Source organism: Pleurodeles waltl, chromosome 1_1 (assembly GCF_031143425.1).
Source record: "Pleurodeles waltl isolate 20211129_DDA chromosome 1_1, aPleWal1.hap1.20221129, whole genome shotgun sequence".
Taxonomy (NCBI): domain Eukaryota; kingdom Metazoa; phylum Chordata; class Amphibia; order Caudata; family Salamandridae; genus Pleurodeles; species Pleurodeles waltl.
The window spans coordinates 270,467,420-270,491,385 of NC_090436.1; positions in this window are offsets into that span (position 1 = coordinate 270,467,420).

A 23,966-nucleotide genomic window follows, 5' to 3' on the forward strand; every position below is an offset into this window, starting at 1 on the left:
TACTATAGCCCTCATCATGAACATGGCAGCAATCACCGCTCCGCCGGCGGTGGTGGTAACTACCACAAACAGGCTGGCGGTACGGACCGCAAAATAATGAAGCACATGAGAAACAAGTAGCGGTACATCCACACACTGCCATTATTGGAGTGCCGACAATGACGGAAGAGGCCGCCCACAGGCTGACGGAAAGACCCTACCTGCCCAAAAAGTAATGAAGCACAAGACCGCCATTAAATCTGGAACAGAAACAAACCAAATAAAAGGAAACACTCACCGTAGCACACACAACACGCCGAAGCAGACATAGAGAGTTGCAAATAATGCCAGTCCTGCTTCTTGTAATATGCCTCCATGACCGTGACCGCTGGTAAGTACCGCAACCTAGAAAACAAGGGAAGAAAGGGTTCAGTTACATACCCACCCCACCCACCCTCCAATGCACTAACAACACCTCCCACCATCACAAGCCATACACACCAGAATAAGAGGTACTTACCTGACACAAGGCAACAAAGACCTGCCCAAAGTACACACATGTGCATCCCACACTCCCACAATGAAACGATGGACCACGTCTCCATATTGTGCCAACAGCACCACTGGGCACACAAATTTTAATACAAAAGTAAAATAGTAATGTCCAAATAAGGCAATTGGTCAGTCCATGTAGAATACCCTGAAGGACCCAAATGGGCCGGACTTGACTCCCACATGTGCACAGGGTACTCCACCGTAAAGGGACATCAATTGTGCAGCGAGGCACCTCAGGTAACGGGGGCAAGGGGTGGCGGGGGTGGGGACTTACGCCTGGAAGGGGGCATTGGGCTTACGTTTGAGAGGTGGAGGGGGTTTGGGTTTGCCCTTGGAAGGTGGGGGAGTGGGCTTGGACCGGAGAGTGGCAGAGGGACCTGGGGCAACACAGGGATTCTTCCTCTCTGGGGAAGGGGAACGGGAATGGGAAGGGCAGACAGGAACAGACTTGGATGAGGAAGGATTGGACAGGGGAAGGAGATGGGCACGTTTAGGGATGAGAAGGGGTGGGTCAGTGGGTTCAAACAGGTCAACACGGGAGAGGAAAAGTTACTTAGCGGCAGTTGGGGTGGATATGGAGGAAGGTGTGGGAGTGGAGGTAGAGGGAGTGCTTGTACCAGGTGTAGGTGTGCTGGACATGGATGCAGGTACCTGTACAGTATTCTGATGTGTGGTGGATGTGTGTTGAGTGAGTGTCTGGGAACGTTTGAGTCTCTTGGGAGTGGGAGTGGACACAGTGGGACAAGACAGGCTGCCAGTGTAAATGGATGTTGTCTGGGTGTCTGCAGGTCTGGTGAGTGTGCTGCATTTGTCAGTCAATGTAGTTGTGGTGAGTACAGGTGTGGTGTCTGGGGTGGATGACTGGATGTCAGATGATGTGGTGACTGCAAGAGTGGAGCCAGCAGCAGTGACTGAGGGTGCAGTGCTTGTGGGTGTGCATGTTGAGGTGACAGACAGGGAGGCGGGAGAGGTGGACACACTGGGGGAAGTGGATGTTGCTGTGTGGGCCTTTGTATGTTGGCTATGTGTATACCTGCGGTGGGAACTGTGGTGCTTGTGTTTCTCTGTGTGCTTTTTGTGTGTTGAGGTGTGTGCATGGCTGTCTGAACATGTGCTTGGGATGGGTGAAGAGAGTGGGGTGCAGGAAGGGGTAGAGGTGGTTGAAGGGGATGGAAAGACCAGGGACACTGGCTGCCGTCAAAGGCGAGGCCAGAGCCTGAAAAGATCTCTGTAGGCCACACATGGCACAGTGAATGACTTCCAGGTATGCATTGCATTGCTGCATCTGGGATGCTAGCCCCTGGATGGCATTCATGATGGTTGTCTGCCCTACAGAGATGGTCCTCACGAGGTCAATAGCCTCCTCCGTGAGTGCAGCAGTGGATAAGGTGCCTGGGGAGAAGTGGGCACGAGCAACTGGGTGGGAAGCAACTGGGAGGGTGGTGATGGCATGGATGGTGGCAGAAGATGACAAAGAATGGGTGGGCCCACTAGGGTCCTCCACCATCAGGGAGCTCCCCTTGGAGGAAGTATCAGAGTAACTACCGCCAGTGGCAGTTGCCTCCCCGTGGTACTCCCCTCGCCCTCCAACCCACTTATCCCTTGGGCTCTGCCATCTCTACCTCCTTGGAACCGTGGACCGCTGCATTTCCACTCGCTGGTGCCACTGCTCCATCGCCAGATGATGCTGATGTACAGAAAGAACACAAGAGCACAAGGGTGGGGAGACAAAACATGAGAGAAATCTGTAAATACCTGAATGGATGTACACACTCCCATCCTGCTTACACACCTACACGCACCACCTACAACAATAGTCATTACTATGCCCCTGACTAGGGGCCACTACCCCAGAATATAACTCATTTCCCACATGAAACATGGACCTGTTGAACTGTGGGGACTACACACATGGGGGACCATGGCCATCCAATACACCCACTAGTCCATGTGCCCACAAAGAATCCTACAGTACATGTAGATCAACCCCCCAGGGCCTATTGTGACCCTTGACACCTGCCCCACACCATTTACGTGCCCATAGGGGAGGACTGCTGGAACACACCTGTCAGAGTGCCTGGCACTATACAGCATACATACCACAGCACCCAAACACATCCATCAAAGTGGTATTAAACAGTGTTGGTGCTCACCCCCTTGTGGCTGCTGTGCTGCCTTCAAGTGCCCATCCAAATCTAGATATGCCACCGCCAGAATGCGGGACATCAGGGGGGTCAGGGTCCGACGGGAACCCCTTCCTCTTTGGGAGGCCTTCCCGTGCTGGTCTTCCTGGCCCAATGCCTCAGGTCCTCCCACCGCTTCCTGCAGTGGGTGCTCCGCTGGTTGTATACCCCCAGGGTCTGCATCTCCTTGGCAATGGATTGCCAGAGTCCCCTCTTCTGATGGGTGCTGACTTGTATTGGACAGACAGAGAAGAAAAAAAGACATCAGGATATGCCCATCTGATACAGCTAACATGTCGTCCCCTATGGGACGGAAACTTCACAGGATAATTTTACCATATCACTAACAGTACATGCCACACAATCTACGCCTGTGCAGTTACAAATGAAGCACACATGCATACAGGTATCCGCCACCATCACACACATCCATACAAGACAACCTCCAACTCACCTGCTCCTCTGGTCGCCCATATAACTTGGCATACACGGGTAGGACCGCGTTCATCAGCTTCTCCAGCTCCTCCGTGGTGAAGGTCAGGACCCTTTCCCCTGTGGCTCATACCATTGGAGTAACCAGAGTCACGGCACAGCAGCACACTCAGTGGACTACTTGCATGTGCGGGAATCAGGAGTCAAGTGAAATTGGGGTGATGACATGGCATATGCTCCGAAGCAGGGTGCACCGTCACGGCCGGCGGCACTCATGATAGGCCCAGGTTCCCCATTGACAACCATGTAAACCAATGAATAGGTGCACAGCGGTGAACACAGTGGAATGATGTCACTTCCACTCCTTCATATCTGGATGGCAGGATGCTTCCATTTTGCTAGAACCACGTACATATTTCCTGGTCAGGTGCCCCATTCAGGGCCTTCAAATTCCAGAACTTAGTCGCCTGCCCATATGAGTGTCTGTTCCTCACATTAGACCAGAGGTATCACTCCATACATGCGCCTAAAGTTGTACATCATACATCGCTTGTGTGTGTAACCTAAAGAAAACACGGTTCCTCATTTCACTTCTCTTTCTTCGTTTATTTTCTTGAAAGATGTACGCATCCAAACCCTGGCAGATTACAGTAGCAACTGAGTCTGCCTTACAATCTGTCCCAATCATTTTAAATTCCATCCCTAGTTGCCAAGCAACCACCCAACATTCCTCTAGATATATACTCTAAATATAACACATCTCCCTCCCTATAACAAGTTTAACCAAATAATAAATTCTGAAACACCCCTGACAGAAAATGAAACACTAAGCCAACTACAAAACTATGTACAAAAAAAAAATCACAGGTTATTAAAATCCTGCTACTCCTACTTACAATTTATTCTCTTTATCACAACTTTACTGTAGGAAAGTACCATCTTGCCTGGCATGTTACCCCCATTTTTCACTGTATATATGTTGTTTTAGTTGTATGTGTCACTGGGACCCTGGTAACCCAGGGCCCCAGTGCTCATAAGTGTGCCTGAATGTGTTACCTGTGTAGTGACTAACTGTCTCACTGAGGCTCTGCTAATCAGAACCTCAGTGGTTATGCTCTCTCATTTCTTTCCAAATTGTCACTAACAGGCTAGTGACTAATTTTACCAATTTACATTGGCTTACTGGAACACCCTTATAATTCCCTAGTATATGGTACTGAGGTACCCAGGGTATTGGGGTTCCAGGAGATCCCTATGGGCTGCAGCATTTCTTTTGCCACCCATAGGGAGCTCTGACAATTCTTACACAGGCCTGCCACAGCAGCCCGAGTGAAATAACGTCCACGTTATTTCACAGCCATTTTACACTGCACTTAAGTAACTTATAAGTCACCTATATGTCTAACCTTTACCTGGTAAAGGTTAGGTGCAAAGTTACTTAGTGTGAGGGCACCCTGGCACTAGCCAAGGTGCCCCCACATTGTTCAGAGCCAATTCCCTGAACTTTGTGAGTGCGGGGACACCATTACACGCGTGCACTACATATAGGTCACTACCTATATGTGGCTTCACAATGGTAACTCCGAATATGGCCATGTAACATGTCTATGATCATGGAATTGCCCCCTCTATGCCATCCTGGCATAGTTGGCACAATCCCATGATCCCAGTGGTCTGTAGCACAGACCCTGGTACTGCCAAACTGCCCTTCCTGGGGTTTCACTGCAGCTGCTGCTGCTGCCAACCCCTCAGACAGGCATCTGCCCTCCTGGGGTCCAGCCAGGCCTGGCCCAGGATGGCAGAACAAAGAACTTCCTCTGAGAGAGGGTGTGACACCCTCTCCCTTTGGAAAATGGTGTGAAGGCAGGGGAGGAGTAGCCTCCCCCAGCCTCTGGAAATGCTTTGTTGGGCACAGATGTGCCCAATTCTGCATAAGCCAGTCTACACCGGTTCAGGGGACCCCTTAGCCCTGCTCTGGCGCGAAACTGGACAAAGGAAAGGGGAGTGACCACTCCCCTGACCTGCACCTCCCCTGGGAGGTGTCCAGAGCTCCTCCAGTGTGCTCCAGACCTCTGCCATCTTGGAAACAGAGGTGCTGCTGGCACACTGGACTGCTCTGAGTGGCCAGTGCCACCAGGTGACGTCAGAGACTCCTTCTGATAGGCTCCTTCAGGTGTTAGTAGCCTATCCTCTCTCCTAGGTAGCCAAACCCTCTTTTCTGGCTATTTAGGGTCTCTGTCTCTGGGGAAACTTCAGATAACGAATGCAAGAGCTCATCCGAGTTCCTCTGCATCTCTCTCTTCACCTTCTGCCAAGGAATCGACTGCTGACCGCGCTGGAAGACTGCAAACCTGCAACATAGTAGCAAAGACGACTACTGCAACTCTGTAACGCTGATCCTGCCGCCTTCTCGACTGTTTTCCTGCTTGTGCATGCTGTGGGGGTAGTCTGCCTCCTCTCTGCACCAGAAGCTCCGAAGAAATCTCCAGTGGGTCGACGGAATCTTCCCCCTGCAACCGCAGGCACCAAAAAGCTGCATTACCGGTCCCTTGGGTCTCCTCTCAGCACGACGAGCGAGGTCCCTCGAATCCAGCGACTCTGTCCAAGTGACCCCCACAGTCCAGTGACTCTTCAGTCCAAGTTTGGTGGAGGTAAGTCCTTGCCTCACCTCGCTGGGCTGCATTGCTGGGAACCGCGACTTTTGCAGCTACTCCGGCCCCTGTGCACTTCCGGCGGAAATCCTTTGTGCACAGCCAAGCCTGGGTCCACGGCACTCTAACCTGCACTGCACGACTTTCTAAGTTGGTCTCCGGCGACGTGGGACTCCTTTGTGCGACTTCGGGTGAGCACCATTTCACGCATCCTTGTAGTGCCTGTTTCTGGCACTTCTCTGGGTGCTACCTGCTGCTGAGAGGGCTCTTTGTCTTGCTCGATTTCTCCTCTCTCTCCTGGTCTAATTTGCGACCTCCTGGTTCCTCCAGGGCCACAGCAGTGTCCAAAAACGCTAACCGCACGATTTGCAGCTAGCAAGGCTTGTTGGCGTTCTTTCGGCGGGAAAACACTTCTGCACGACTCTCCACGGCAAGAGGGATCCGTCCGTCAAAGGGGAAGTCTCTAGCCCTTTTTGTTCTTGCAGAAACCTCAGCTTCTTCTGTCCAGTAGAAGCTTCTTTGCACCCGCAGCTGGCATTTCCTGGGCATTTGCCCATCTCCGACTTGCTTGTGACTTTTGGACTTGGTCCCCTTGTTCCACAGTTACCCTAGATTGGAAATCCACAGTTGTTGCATTGTTGGTTTGTGTCTTTCCTGCATTATTCCTCTAACACGACTTCTTTGTCCTTAGGGGAACTTTAGTGCACTTTGCACTCACTTTTCAGGGTCTTGGGGAGGGTTATTTTTCTAACTCTCACTATTTTCTAATAGTCCCAGCGACCCTCTACAAGGTCACATAGGTTTGGGGTCCATTCGTGTTTCGCATTCCACTTTTGGAGTATATGGTTTGTGTTGCCCCTATCCCTATGTTTCCCCATTGCATCCTATTGTAACTATACATTGTTTGCACTGTTTTCTAAGACTATACTGCATATTTTTGCTATTGTGTATATATATCTTGTGTATATTTCCTATCCTCTCACTGAGGGTACACTCTAAGATACTTTGGCATATTGTGATAAAAATAAAGTACCTTTATTTTTAGTATAACTGTGTATTGTGTTTTCTTATGATATTGTGCATATGACACTAAGTGGTACTGTAGTAGCTTCACACGTCTCCTAGTTCAGCCTAAGCTGCTCTGCTAAGCTACCATTATCTATCAGCCTAAGCTGCTAGACACCCTATACACTAATAAGGGATAACTGGGCCTGGTGCAAGGTGCAAGTACCCCTTGGTACTCACTACAAGCCAGTCCAGCCTCCTACATTTACTCTGTGTAATAATCCCTCAAATACCCCGGCCTCATGACTACCCTTTTTCCCAGAAACATTATTTCTACCAATGTCTTATTCACTGTTTCTGACCGCCCATGCTCCGTCTCCATCCACCCTCTTACTTCTTGTTCACTAAATTTAACCACGCTTGCCATATTCCATCTCCTGCCATCTTCCAAATCTACACTGTATCTTCTTACTCCCACCACACATTTAGGTTCCGACCATTTGGACAAACCCTTTTTTGTACTGTGCACTATCCTGGTATGCAGCCAATCTCCAACCACCATTTTGCAGAATCTTATCTTACCCTTCCATCTTCTGTCATACTTTCCTTGCATCCTTTCCACTCGACGTAGCAAACCTTTTCCATCCACACTTTTCCTACCCACTCTACCCATACAACATGGTACAGCTTTAGTACATGTTTTCCTGCCTTTCAATAACATGAATGGCGTTTCCAACATCAAAGAATGTGGAGTTGTACAATTATTCCACAACAGATTCTTTAATTCTGTCTTCCAATCTAATCTATTTTGAAGTGACAATTTCATATTTTCTCCCAACACTCTGTTGAATCTTTCCACCAAACCATTCTGTTTAGGATGTGCTACTGCAGATCTAACGTGCTTAACCCCACATCCAATTAAATACTCCTCAAATTTGCATGAGGTGAATTGAGGACCGTGATCTGTCACTCACCACCTCTGCAGGATAACCTTCCCTTCTCCATACCTCCTCACAGAATTCAATAATCATGGTTGATTTAATATCCTTTACAACGCTAACCTCCGGGCACTTGGAATGATAGTCCACCATAACGATCGCAAAATCTCTTCCACTACCACCCAAATCAACTGGACCACAAACATCCATTCCTACCTTCTGCCAAGGGTTAGCCGGAAAAGGAACAGGAACAACCGGTGTCCTCTCGCTCACATGTGTCTTGTCACTATGGCCACAACACAAACAACTTCTTACATACCTTTCAACATCTTTATCCATGCCTGGCCACCAGAAATCTTCTCTTGCTTTCCTTTTGATGCCAGACATCCCACCATTTCCATCATGTAGAATTTCCAAAACATCCTGTCTCAATTTATACGGTACAACCAATTTGTCTCTTCTTCTCAACATATCATCCTGCACTGATAATTCTGACCATACATTCTTATAATTCACTACCAATCTGGTTTCTTCTCCTACCTCTGACCATCTCATGCTCAAATTATTTATCAAAATTTGCATCTCATTATCTTCCTGCAATGCCATTCTTTATACATCTTCACTTATGGCCTTTGTATTTTTGTATTGCAAACTTGCTACCAAACATTCTTCATCCTCCTCCACAGACTTCATCATGACCAGTAACCTCGATAAGAAATCAGCATTTACCTTTGCTACACCAGGTACGTACTTCACACTAAATGTGTATTCTTGCAATCTGTACGACCATTTCGCAATCCTTGATGATGCACAGCCAGCACCCTTTGTACTGAATAAATCCATTAATGGTTTATGATCCATGCGCAACTCGAATTTTCTTCCACATACATAGTTTCTAAAATGTTGTATTCCCCACCAACAAGCCAGAGCTTCCTTTTCAATCACCGAATATGACATTTCCACACCCTTCAACGTTTGCGATGCAAATACTATCACATGTTCCTTTCCATTGTGAATCTGCATCAGCACTGCTCCCAATCCATACATACTAGCATTAGTTGAAGCTATAGTATGGTCTTGTGTCACAAATGGTTTCAATTCAACCGCATCAATAATACATTTTTTGAGTTTGAGAGAAGCTTGTTGACACTCACTCGACCAAACATACTGCTGATTTTTCTTCAATAAGATGCGTAACGGTTATGCCAAATCCGCAAAAATGTTTACAAATTTGGCATAATACTCTGCCAAACCTAGGAAAGACTTCAACTGATCCCTATTCACTGGAGTAGGTGACTGTTCAATCGCCTCCATTAGATTCATCTTAGGTTTTATGCCATCCCAAGATATTGTGTGACCTAAATATTCCACACTTTGACTCGCAAACTTGTACTTGTTCACTTTGACCGTTAACCCCACACCCTCCAATATATGGCATGCCCTTCTCAAAATACTATCATGTTCCTTCACACTTTCATCCCACACCAGCACATCTTCTTGGAAACATCTCACATGCTCAAGATGACCTAATATACTTTGCATAACTCTCTGAAAAACTGCTGACGCCAATGCCAAACTGAATGGCATACAGATAAACGTAAACGCTCCTTCTGGTGTGATAAAATACGTTAAGTGTTTAGATTCTGGGTGCAGTAAAATCTGGTGGTATGCATTTGACAAATTTTAGGTTTAATATATCCTACCACCTCGAACTCCAGCTAGCAACTCATTTATATTGGGAATGGGGTGCCTGTCCACCCATATGTTGTCATTCAAATCCCTCAAGTCCACGCACATCCTAATCTTGCCATTTGGTTTGCGAACTAAAACCACTGGACTTAACCATTCCGAAGCCTCGATTCTTTCTATCTCACCTAACTCCAATAGTCATCTCAGTTCCTCTTTCAAAGCATCCTTCAGCACCACTGGTACACTCCTTACCTTATGCACTCTTGGTACCGCCCCCTCCTTCAGCACGATCTTGTGCTGAAACATTTTCAAACAACCCAATTTATTATTGAATAAACTATGAAACTCCACCTTCCATTTTTCCGCCTCTTCTTGCTCCACAGTCAAAACTTGTTCTTCATTATTGGGATCTAATAATATTTTCAAAGCTTTTTGTTCCTTCCAACCTAGCAAACAATGACCACTTTCCACTACATACACCCAACGCTCAGTTTCCCTTTGTTTGGATACCACATTTCCACGGAAACAAACCAGGATGGAAACTATGTTGCCACCATACCCTATCAATTATGCATCAGAATTGGATAAATCACATTATCCTAACTTGAGGCATGTTGTTTTTTTTATCAATAAGTGTATAAGGGGAACATGAATCTGCCCACATATTCAAAATTATCCCATTTACACAGATTTCACACTTCGGGGGTCTATACTGATCTTGCTCAAGTTTACAAATCTTGTTTTCCTGTACTTGCATACATGTGGAAACGTCATTAATCATAAGCACCTTTATAAGATCATCAAAATTTTCATCCTCCACAGAGAGATTTTGCTCCTGAACTTTACCACGTAAACAATTCACACTTTTTTTCTTATACAAACATTTCTTTTGGTTGCATACTTTTGAAAAATGACTCACTTTGTTACACAGAAAACACTTGCTTCTTTCGCAGGACAATTGGTTTCAAAAGCCAAATGTTTTGTACTTCCACACCTAATATTTCTTCCTCCCATCCTCCTTACCCTCGTCTTGTGTTTCACAACATTAATCGATTGCCCCAACATATCATCTGCACTATTGTTTCCCAACTCCTTAACATATCTTGAAGTATCCTCTACACGTTTTGCCATTGCTACAACCTCATCTAAAGATGGGTCTTTCAAACGTAAAAATTTCTCTTGAATATGCAGACTTTTGGGGTGATTTATCAATTGATCCCTAATCATCTCCTCATGCAAGTCTCTAAACTTGCACGTATTTGCGAGCATTCGTAGTGCACTAACAAATTGATCAATTGATTCATGCGGCGCTTACGCCCTGGAGAAAAACTTATGACGTTCCAGCACAATACTTAACTTGCGACCAAAATGGTTTCCCAATGCCGACATTGCTTTGGCATACATATCTTCTTCATCCCCTTCTTCATCCGACCCTCCATCCTCATTCACAACTATATTCACAAAAGGTAGTGTTTTCAAAACTTTCCTCCCTTCAACCCATAGATTATGCTTCAATAACGCTAACTTCCTTTTAGTTGTAAAAAAAATAGCTCCACCCAATGCTTCTAAATATGTTTTGAAAGCCTCTTGCCAATCCTCCCAGGACACACATGGTTCACCTGGAAAAATGTGGGCGGTGGTGCTATTGCCTGCATGGTATAATCTACATCACACAGTTCTTAATATTATACATGTTGTACCCAAAGTTATTTAAATTCCAACAAAGGCCCCACTGGCTTTTGTTCTTAAAAACAGATATATATATCTTTTTTTTCATAAACAACAAACTAACACAATAAAAGTAGTCACCGTTGTCCAAGTACATCCATGTTGAGGAAAAACAAACAAAATTGCTAAAGTACTATGTACAAATCCTGTTCCGTATATGACATGTTTCTGCTCCTACACATAGTAAATCTGCTGCACTTTCAGTTGCTTAATTCTCCGGTCTCTGAACATGTGGTCTCCAGTGTGTGGCATGGAGACACTGGTGTGGGGTCGTTTGGAGAGCTGATGGTGGTGGCTAGGTGGTATGGGTTTCAGTGGTATAATGGGTGGGGCTGCTGGAGGGTGACAATCCAAGACTATGTGACGGGCCAGGGTATTCCTCACTTTCCATACATCCCTCTCCAGTCTCCTGAGTGGGGCCTCTGTCTTTGTGTGGGGTGCTGGCACTCCTTGGCCATTGTGACCGGGTGGCATGGGTGGTGGTGCCTGTAGGGGAGCGTGGACATGTATGTTACATGTACAAAATGGATAAGAATGCACTGTCATGCCCTATTTTATGCTGTTTATCCCCCTGTCAGGTCATGCAGGAACCTTTTGTGGGATTATCCTTTCATTTTGCATGGGATGTGGAGATGCATTGTGGGTGCAGTAGTGCCATTGTGATTCCGTGCAGGGGTAGGTGACTGTGCACAGGAGGAGGGATGTGGGCCTGTTAGTGGGGTTATGGGCATGCAGGGTGACTGGATGTAGTTATTGTGGCCTGGGTGGGGTAGTGGTCCTGGTAGTAGTTGGAGGGGTGGGGTGTTACATGCATTACAGGTGTGGTGGATATGAAGTAATTGTAGATGACTTACCCGAGTCCAGTCCTCTAGTGAGTCCAGTGAGGCCCTCCAGGTGCAGGAATGCCAGTACCTTCTCCTCCCAGTCTGTGTAATCAGGGGTGTAGGTGGGGGTCCTCCCCCAGTCTTCTGTACTGCAATGTTGTGCCTGGATGCCGTATACCTCACCTTCCAGCGCAAGTCATTCCATCTCTTGCGGATGTCGTCCCATGTGCGTGGATGGTTTCCCACTGCGTTGACCTTGTTTACAGTCGTCTGCCATAACTCCATCTTCCTGGCGAAGGGTGTGTGCTGGACCTTTGCTCTGAAGATTTGTGGCTAGACCTTCAGTATTTTGTCCACCATGGTCCTTAGCTCCCTATCTGTGAAGCGTGGGTGCTTAGGGGGTGCTATGGTGTGTGTTATGGGGGTGGTGTTCTAGGTGTATTGGTAAGGGTGCTTTTGTGTATATGTGTGTGTGCCTTTTGTTATGTTGTGTACAGTGTATGCGTGTAGTGTTGTCAGTCTGATTCATGCAATTGGCATTGCAAACGATTGTTGAGGTGTGTATGTGGGTGTTTTATAGTCGCATTGCAGGCCATGGCGGTCCGTACCGCCAATGGTCGTTCAACATCCACTATCCACCAAAATGATATGTGCATCATTATTTGGTGGGCGGAGGATTTGTCTTCTTGGCAGTAGCGGGGTGGGGTGTACAGCCTTTCTGCCATCAAGGGCCCTGACGGGGCTGGAGGTTGCCAAATTTTTGGAGGTTTCTGTTTTTGGCATCATTATATGGCAGTGTGCTGTTCACCGCCACTGGTGGTCATTTGTTCACCGTCGCCATGGCGGTCGGTGGTATTTCCCACCATGTTCATAATGACCACCTATGTGTCTTCAATCTGACGACAGTCCATGGCATGTGTACAATGTGAGGGCATCATTTGAATTATGTATGATATTGCTGTGATGTTGCTGTTGTGTGACACAATGTTCTGTCCACTTCACTGTCCCTGTGCCTAAGATGAGCAGATGTGTGTTTTTGTGGAGTGTGGTGGTGCAGTGTCAGTGATCTGCCCAAAGGGGGCATTTAATGTCTGCAAGTGTGTCATCCCTTGTGAAAGACTCAACCCAAGACACAATGACTTAGGCTCTCATTATGACATTGGCGGTTACCGCCATGCTGACTGCCGCCAACATAAAGCGAGCGAGACGCAATACCTCTACGCGTATTATGACCCGCACATAGAAATCCACCACTATACAGACACACACACAAGTCCGCCAGCCCAAAGGTCAGTAATAAAAAGGCAGTACCAAAACCCACACCATTACGCCAACAGAACTACGCCCACAGCATCATGACCCACGATCACCGTTGCGGACATTCAACCGCAGTAAACCATTGGCGGTACAGACTGCCGTGCTCAAAATACACACACACTAACAAAACAACACCACATTGGACAATTCAAACTACACACACCTGACACACACACACACCACACCCACACACCCACACCAATATAAAACACACACACACACACTACCCACAACTGTTTACGACAAAATAAATTGACAACTGTGAGTGAGATAAGCCAGGAGCACCCACTGAATAAGAGCAACAAAACACCATCACCCATACACTATCCACGCACTTCACAGCACACACTCCAACACATCACCCCACACACACTCACACATACCAGTCACACTACACCCATGTCACCACAAAGACACCCCAGGTTTTCAGAGGAGGAGCTAAGGGTCATGGTGGAGGAAATCATCCGGGTAGAGCCACAGCTATTCGGATCACAGGTGCAGCAGACGTCCATTGCGAGGAAGATAGAGCTATGCCGGAGAGTCGTGGACAGGGTCAACGCCATAGGACAGCACCCCATAACAAGGGATGACATCAGGAAGAGGTGGAACGACCTATGGGGGGAGGTGCATTCCGTGGTAGCAAGACACCAGATAGCTGTACAGAGGACTGGGGGTGGACTCCCACCTCCTCCCCCACAACTAACAATATGAGAGGAGCAAGTCTTGGCGATCATGCATCCTGAGGGCCTGTCAGGAGTAGTAGGAGGACTGGACTCTGGTAAGTCAAATCTTTACTACTTTATCCCCCCCCCCACCTGCATACCATCACAAACTCCTACCCCTACCTTCACCCCATCACTCTACCACCTCAAATATACCCCACCATCACAACCAACCCATCCCAATGCCAAGCCCTGCATGCTACACCATTGCATGGACCCCCATCACAGACCTGCACGGACACCCATCACCACATAATGCACACTAGTGACAATCACTTAGCCAACCAAATCACAACTCACACAAGCCAATGCTGCCTTGGTAATAACAACCATAGAGGGGAACATACCCATGCACATTATGTCACATGAAGAAATAATAACACTGCATTTTCATCCCCGAAGGACCCCCACACAATGTCACCAGAGAGGAGGTGCCAGCAACATCCAGCCCCCCCCAGCAGAAGAGGCCCACAGTCATGACAGCAGCTGTGCACGCCTTGATCAGGATGACCAACCTGGCCCATCAGGGTCCTCTGGATAGTGAGTGACCCAGCCACATTCCCAAACCACCAAAGAGCCTCCCCCCTCAGGAAACACCACCACAACACCAACCCAGCTGGCCCATCCCTCTGTCCCCGGGACACGTCAATCAGCAGTGTGTCCACCACGACAGCGACTGCAGGCAACCACACAAACACAGGACGATCAGGGACCTGGGGTCAGTGGCAGTAGGCACACGGTTCAGGGGACAGAGGCACAGTAAAGCTGGGAGACCTGCTGTGCGACAGCGGGAGGACAGGCCCAGGGAACCGACTCTCCACGAGGCACTCACCAACATCCTGGGAGCATACCACCATTCCCAGGAGACCATAGGCCAGATACTGGCGAAGCTGCAGGAGACCCAGCGGCTGCAGGAGGGACAGTACCTGGGGATCAGGGAGGACCTGAGAGACATCCAAACCACCCTGTTCACCATTGCAGGGGTGCTGTCAGACATGGCCAACACCATGAGGGAGGCAGTGGCACACCAACAAGCCCCTAACACTAGCCACACCGATGAACAGCCCTCCACCTCTGCTGATGCTAGTGAACAGGAGGACCCGCCACTGGAACAACAAGCCACCAGCACCCCACCCCCTGCAGAAGGAGAACCACCACACAATAGGTCCCTGCAATCCAGGCAGAAGCCAGAGAAAATTGCCAAATCCCCCGCCAGGAAAATAAGACTCCCCTGAATGTCACACCTGTGTCCCACTCTGTCACCCTGTCTACCTTGATCTTGATCTATGCCCCCTTGGACAATGCACCTGTGATACAAATAGACTGGAACTTTACCCTGGACATTCCCCCACCATCAACCTAGCCCATTGCAATACCCCCTACACTTATTATCACAGAAATAAACACCCTTGGAATTAATACAAATGGGCAGCAGTAAACACACTAGGAGCCAGAGTGGGGCACAGATATCTGAAAATAGAGATGCCAAAGGGTACAGTAAGTGGCCATAGAAATCAGAAATTCAGGTCGCCTTGTACAATGTCCAACACAAAACTGCAATGGAAGGTGACGTTACAGTGTCTTACCTGTGTGTCACTGGAAGTACTGTTGAATTATAGTAGTTCTGTTGTCCACATCCTCTTCCTCTGCATCCTCTTCGTCATTGTCCACAGGCTCCGCCACTGCCACACAACCATCTCTAGCCTCATCCTCCTGCAGAAAAGGCACCTGGCGTCTCAAGGCCAGATTGTGCAACATGCAACAATGATCTGGCACACCTTCATGGGTGAGTAGTACAGGGATCCACCTGTCAGATGGAGGCACCAGAATCTGACCTTCATGAGGCCAAAGGTGCACTCAATGATCCTCCTTGTTCGCCCATGTGCATCATTGTAACGTTACTCTGCCCTTGTCCTGGCATACCTCACTGGGGTCAGTAGCCATGAAATGTTGGGGTAACCAGAGTCACCTGAAAATATCGAGGGATACCTGTTAGCCAGACACTCACCCCTAGGGCCAACCCCACACCCATATACCTACATCAACTGTGTGGGGACCATTGGCTCACCTATTAGCCACACCCTGTGCCTCTGGAGTTGAGACATCACATATGGGATGCTGCTATTACTCAAGATAAATGCATCATGCACAGAGCCAGGATACTTTGCATTGACATGGGAGATGTACTGGTCCGCCAAACACACCATCTGCAAATTCAGAGAGTGAAAACTCTTTAGATTTCTGAACACCTGTTCATTTCTCCGGGGAGGACAAAGGCAATGTGTGTACCATCAATAGCACCAATGATGTTGGGGATATGTCCCATTGCATAGAAGTCAGCCTTCACTGTGGCCAAATCCTCCACCTGGGGGAATATGATGTAGCTGCACATGTTTTTCATCAGGGCAGACAACACTCTGGTCAGCATGTTTGAGAACATAGGCTCTGACATCCCTGATGCAATGGCCACTGTCGCTTGGAAGGAACCACTTGCCAAGAAATGGAGCACTGACAGGACCTGCACTAGAGGGGGGATACCTGTGGGGTGACAGACAGCTGAAATCAGGTCTGGCTCCAATTGGGCACTCAGCTCTTGGATTGTGGCCCTATCAAGTCTGTAGGCTAGGATAATGTGCCTATCCTCCATTGTCGCCAGGTCACCCAGGGGTCTGTACACAGGGGTATGTCTCCATCTCCTATTCATCCTCAGCGGTTGAACTCTAGGGCGAAAAACGGTGAGCAGATGGTCATATTCAAACATATCATCAGATTAGTACGCTATTTTATTTTTTACAGGAACAGTATGTGAATGTGTAGGTCCGTTGATGCGTCTATGTCTGCTGTGACACAGTTAGGTGCCATGGCCTGTGCCCCCTGAAACGGCGGCCACCTGACCTGTAAGGAGGGACAATTGGAAATGAGGTACTTCCACTGGCTTTCTGCGCCATCGCTGGAGGTGGTCCATGACCGCCGTGCAACACCGCATTGGTTATCATTGGGGCCTACGTGTTCCAGGGGCCAATGGTGATGTACACCGGTGGCGACGGTACGCACCACCGCGGACGTGACTGCCATTTTCTATCTGTTCACTCACTTGCTACATGACCTTCAACAGGAGAGGACCTACACTGCAAGTGCTGCTGTGACTTGTGTCTGAAAGCGACTATGGCTCGAGTGTCTGGTAAAATGACCCCTTCCTTCATTTCGGAGGAGTTGGAGAGACTGGTGGATAGGATCCTACCCCAGTACCATTTTCTTTATGGTCCTCCAGACCAACAGGTGAGTACACTGTGAGCACGATGCGTGGGGCATGAATGTATGGAGTGCTGTGTGTGTAAGCCTCGTGTGGGGGGGCTTAGGGGTCCTGGGCAGAGTGCTGCATGTATGGTGGTCAATGGATGTGCGTAAGGGAATGGGAAGGATATGTTGGGCCATGAGTATAACAGTCCAGACAGTATGAATAATACCTTTTCTGCTGTATCTTTTTCTGCAGGTCAGCGCCCATCGCCAAAGAGGTGCGGACCCTGGGGGTCTTTGACAGGCGGAGCACCCACTGCCGCAAACGGTGGGAGGACCTGGGCCACTGGGCAAGGAAGACGGCGGAGGCCCAGCTGGGGCTGGCCTCCCAACGAGGAAGGGGTGCCCATCGTGCCCTGACCACCCTGATGTTCCGCATCCCGGTGGTGGCTTATCTGGAGTTGGATGGGCGCTTGAAGGCATCACAGCAGCCACAAGGTGGTGAGTACAAATTCATGACTTTGCACGCGTTAAGGTGTTACTTGGGTGGGGATGTGGGCTGTGGGTGCCCCTAGGCCAGGGCGAACAAGGCAGGGTGGATTCCATGGTGCGCAAGCTCAGATGCACGCCAACTACTGGGCAGGATCCTGTGGGTTTCAGGTGTCCAGCTAATGGCGTTAGGCATTGTACCCCATGGCCTGGTGACTAGCATTGTAACTGGTAGTGCATGGCCTAGTGCATAGGGCTGTTCCCTGTGATGTGTACGCCAACGGTAGTGTTGTTGCTGGCATTGACCAAGTGTATCCTCTGTCTCTTCCCCCCCCTTTTTTTTGTCACCCTGTCCTTGTGTGCATCAGCATCATCTGGCAGAGGAGCAGAGGCACAGGCGACGGAGGGAGCTGCATCCCACATGGGCCTGGAGGCCAAATCCACCGATAGTGAGGGCACCAGTGGGACGAAGGGCGAGGGGAGCACCACGTCGGAGGCAGGAGGTGATAGTACCGACAGCGACTCCTCCTCTGATGGGAGCTCCCTGGGGGTGGCGGACACCTCTGTGCCCACCCCAACCAAAGGTACAGCCGCCACCCCCATATCAGCACTGCACCCCCAGCAGGCCCTCAGCATGTTTCCCATGCCCGCTCATCCAGGAGGGTGGGCATCTCCTTCGCCCCAGGCACCTAAGGTTCTGCCCCAGTCAGCCCTGTTACCCTCAGTGAGGAGGCTATTGACCTCCTGAGATCCCTCTCTGTTGGGCAGCCAGCCATACTGAATGCCATCCAGGGTCTAACAGGGCATTTGCAACAAACAAATCCATAACTGGAGGGCATTCACTCTGGCAGCCCAACAGAGAGCATTCCAGGCTCTGGATAACTCACTGATGGCAGCCATTTTCGCTGTCTCCAGCGTCCCCCTCCAAATTCCTCTACCCAGTCACAATCCCCTCATCCCCAGTCTCTCGCAAGCACACCTTCAGACCTGCATGCTCCCAAATCAACACACAGAAGTGGCTCAGGCAAACACAAGCACCACACTTCATCCTACAGGCACTCACACAAGCACCATCCAGATGCAGGCACACCAACATCCACTGCCTCCACTGTGTCCCGCTCCATCTCCTCGTCGACCTCCCTCCCAGTAGCATGTCCACTCACACCTGCATGCACTACATCCTCATCCACTACCTCCATCACCAGCACACCTATCACAACACAACCCTCACTGGCAGTCACCACCCCCACATTCCGTGTGTCCTCTCCCACTGTCTCTGTGACCCCTCCTCCCAAAGTACACAAGCATTCAGACACCCAACAGCAATCCACATCACAACAGCATCCAGCCCATGCACCTGCACCCAAACAGAGCAGACAGACACCTCCTACAACCACTCCCTCTTCCTCCAATCCCAAACCTTCACCCTCTTCCCGCCCCAGTGTACCTAAGAAGCTTTTTCTCATCAACATTGACATGTTGTCTGCACCTCCCCCCTGTCCTTCACTTCGGACCAGGGTGGCCAGAAGCTAGCCCAGCACCTCAGCCACCCAGTCCACAGCCACTGTAGTTTCTGTAGCTACTGCAGGTGTGAGAGGCTCCAAGGAGGGACCCATCAGCACCGCCAGTGTGCCTGCAACACCTGCCAAGGGCAAGAAGGGGCCGCCACCTAGTAAGGGCAAGAAGGGGACACCAGCAAGCAAGGGGAAGGAGGCACCACCAGCCTAGCAAGGGCAGGAAGGGAACACCAGCTGGCAGAAGCAAGTAGGCACCACCATCTGTCAAGGGCAGGAAGGGGCAAACAACACCAGCCATGGCACTTCAGCCGTCCGAGGCAGCAGGGGAAGGGCTGGAGCCTCCCCCACCACTGACAGCACCACCACCTGCACCGCGGGCAGCACCGCCACCTGCACTGCTGCCAGCACCGTCACCTGCAACGCTCCCAGCACCACTAGCAGCAGCCCAGTGGGCAGCCGTCCGAGGCTTCAGGGGAAGGGCTGGAGCCTTCCCCCACCACTGACAGCACCACCAACTGCACCTCGGCCAGCACCGCCAATTGCACCGCCGCCAGCACCGCCACCTGTACCGCCTCCAGCACCACTGGCAGCAGCAGTCCCAGTGGGCAGGCGTCCAAGGCTGCAGGGGACAGGCTGGAGCCTCCCCCTACCACAGACAGCACCGCGGCTAGCACCATGGCCAGCACCGCAGCCAGCACCATGGCCAGCACCGCCACCTACACCGCAGCCAGCACCGTCACCTGCACAGCCGTCAGCACTGCCACCAGCACCACTGGCAGCAGCCCCAGTGGGCAGCCGTCTGAGGCTGCAGGGGAAGGGCTGGAGCCTCCACCCACGACTGTCAGCACCGCTGCCTGCACCGCAATTGCTACCCACTGAGCAGACGTCACCGCCGGTGAGCAGTGTGGAGTCGTGACTACATGGGCTGCAGTGCATCCTGGCCCCTGCAACGCCTGTAGGTGTGCCATCCAGGTGAGAGACTGTGACCTTACACCATCCAGGGTGAAGCACACTGGGCACAAAGCCCCCTCCAGAACTAGTGGAAGAAGGCATCCACTCACCCACTCCTTGCCAGGATTAATCACATTGGGCACAAAGCCTCCTCCAGAACCAGTGGAAGAAGGCATCCACTCAGCCCCTCCTTGGCAGGATGAAGCACACTGGGCACAAAACCCCCTCCAGAACCAGTGGGAGAAGGGATCCACTAGAGAGACTGTGGCTTTGCACTCCCCAGGACCAATCAGTGGGCAAACCACCCACTAGAGAGACTATGGATTTGCACTCCCCAGGACCAAGCAGTGGACAAACCACCCACTAGAGAGACTGTGGCTTTGCACTCCCCAGGACCAAGCTATGGGCAAACCACCCACTTGAGAGACTGTGGCTTTGCACTCCCCAGGACCAAGCAGTGGCATTGTACCATCTTCCGGCTGAGGTGCCCCCCCATTCCCCATCCCCCTGAGGTGCCTGTGTGTTTTCGACCTGATGCCTCTGCAGTGTTCTCTCCGTATTGAGGCAGGAGTCAAGTGTGGCCTTGGCCCATGTGTTATGGCCCTGTGGGCAACGGACATTTTGGAGTGGGCATTGTCCCTCCATTTGTATATATTGTACATACTGTTTATTGCTTTAAGGATGTATTTATCTAAAATTGTGTTATTACACTCAATTTAATCAATTCCTTTTGTCCTTGAATTATTCCTGAGGGCTACGGGGTGTATATGTAATGTTGTTGCATCTGTTTGTGTGTATGGTGTTGGGGGTGGGGGTGTTGCGTGTTGCGTGTGTTTGTCACTCTCTTTTTCCTCCCCCCACCTTGTGTGCTAGGTGCGGTACTCACTGTGGTCACCTTCACCGACGTTCGTGTTCCTGGTGTATGAGGAGGTAGACCAGCATTGGAAAAATGTGCAGCTCGGGCTCCATGGCGTTGTGGTTCTTCCTTGAGTGTCGAGAGGTGAGTTGTTTCCCTGTACTGTTTCCGCTGTGCTTTTGATGGTGTTGGTACGGCCCCGGAAAAGCTGGCTGATTGGCCTCTCATAATAGAGTGGGCGGTACAATGACTTCCACCTGGCTGTTGGTGGTTACCGCCGGGGTGCTTGTAGCTACCGCCGTGGCGGTCGGAGTGTTAAAGTGGCTGTCTGTGTTAGCAGTTTCCGCCATGGTCATAACTCCATTTTTTTTTACTGCTGGCCTGTTGGTGGTATTACCACTGCTTTATCACCGACCGTCAGGGTTGTACTGAGGGCCTTAGTGCCCGTAGCATGACCCCCCTATCATCTGGATGATGGTGCAATGATCAGTTGTTAAACTTAATGACACAGTTAGGTGTGTGCTCTCAATGCCAGTGGTGTCCATCGCGGCGTGGATTTTGGGCTCCTTCGTTGAACAGTAGCAAGCTTTCGGTGATGGACTCCATAGCGGCATAGGATATGTGACGCTGTCTGCAGGTAAGTTGTTGTGCTTGGACTGCCACAGTCACGTTGGCAGTGTGTAACATCATAATGTGTCTCACGGAAACACTAGCTCTGACGGCCTGTTTGGCCTGCCTCATCACCACAGCGGTCGTTGTCTGGTAGTGCCTGCGGTACCATGGTGGTCTTTGGTCTATGGGCCTGCCTACATCATAATACGGTGTCCAACTGCCAAGACGATGGTGGTTGGATCATCGCCATGACAGTGCATGGACGGCCAAACTCAGAATCAGGCCCACAGTGCTTTTGAATTTCACGATGACCTTATGGCCCTCATTGCTGGCGGTCGAAACAACGACCGCCAGCAGGTTGAAGACCATGCCAGCCAAATAAGCAACATTCCGCTGGGCTGGTGGGTGAAAACAGTGTTTCTGCCAGCCGGTCCAGCTGAGTGCAGGGCCTGTACACTGCCGACATCTCCACATGGAGCCATCGGCAATGTAGCAGTGCGGCAGGTGCATCAACCCCCGTCGTCCATATCACTGCCTGTAAATCGGGCAGTGACATGCGCAACAGGGCTGTGCACGGGAGCCCCAGGGCACCCTTTTCACCAGCCTTTCCCTGGCGGCCTAAACTGCCAGGGAAAGGCTGGGGGAAGACAGGTTCATTGTCCAGTGAGCAACGCTGCTTGCAGCGCTGCCTTGTCGGATAAGGAACTCTGCAATCGCCAGGCTGCCTGGTGGCGGTAGCCTGGCAGTGGTGGAGTTCCACCTGTGGTGGTCTTCCCATGTCCATTATATGGCAGTCCGGACCGCCATGGTGGTGGCGGTAATTTCCACCACCGCCGGCTTGGCAGTTCAGAACGCCATGTTCATAATGAGTGCCTATATCATATTCATTTTTTATTGAATTAAGTTTTACATATTTTAGGTACAGGAAGATTCAGGGTCTGATTTAGATTTTGATGGGAGTCCCGTTGTCCCTCCCTTCGTCCCTACAATTACTTTGTCAAGCTGACAGATTTCCACCAGCCCTATTTAGATGAATGCTGGCTGAACCTTTGTCTGCACTTACAAAAGAGTTTTTCATCATGTAAGCAGAGCACAGCTGGCAATGCAGCAGACTCCTCTGCTGGCTAACATTACTTCGTCACCATCAGGGATGCAGGATTGCACCAAATATATTTAGATTTCACAGTTGTCCTAGCGCTGTTCTAGCGGTGTATTCGTGATGGCAGGATTCTGTCGTGGGACACTTTTAATATTCTAATACACTTGTGGCTTTTGGATAAATTCTAGAAGCACACCCCTGATGTGCCTTGGCTAATTGTTTTCATCTGCATACCACACTATGAAACACACTCTATTTTAGACCACGATCCTTTGCCATTCCACTGCAGCACAACATTTTCCTGGAGAAGTTTTGTCAGAGAATACAGGTCTTTTTTTGCTCCCTTTGTTTCTTGTTCATTTAATATTTCATTTTTCTTGTCACTTGTGAGTATCCAAAATCATTTAATTTAATTTCCTTACAATGGCAGGGAGAGAAATCCACATTTCACAGAGGGAGAAATGTCATTCATGGTGGATGACATTTTTAGAGTAGAGTCACCATTGTTTAAAGCACATGCGAAAAATACAACTATAGTTCAGAAAAGGCGAATGTGGTGCAGAATAGTTGATAGCGTGAATGCATGCCAAACAACCTGTGTACACAGGATGAATTAGGAAGCGGTGGCATGACCTGTAGGGGAGAGTACCTGACCTCCAAACATCACCTGGAGGCCCAGAGGACTGGTGGTGGTTCGCCCAGCCCCCTCTTACAACTTTATCCCTAGGAGGAGAAGATCTTGCAGATCCTACATCCTGAAGGCTTGTCAGAAATCCCAGGTGGAGTGAAGACTGGTAAGTAATACGTTTGAATGTGTCACTAAACCTAAATGGCATTTTTGCTCTTAATTTAGATGTTGCTAATGTAGGTTGTACCCTTTTAATAATAGAAATCCATGTATAAATTGATTTACCGTATTTATCGGCGTATAACACGCACCAGCGTATAACACGCACCTCATTTTAAGAGGACATTTCAGGAAAAAAAAACATTACATTTTATCGGCGTATAACACGCACACATCATTTGCTCCCTATTTTCAGGGAGAAAAAGTGCATGTTATACGCCGATAAATACGGTATCAATTTTTTAAAGGACATTTCTAGCATAATTGTTGTATGTTTCATTTAACTATTGTTCAATATGTGTTGTCAATATTTGTGTTTTTCTTCATCTATAATA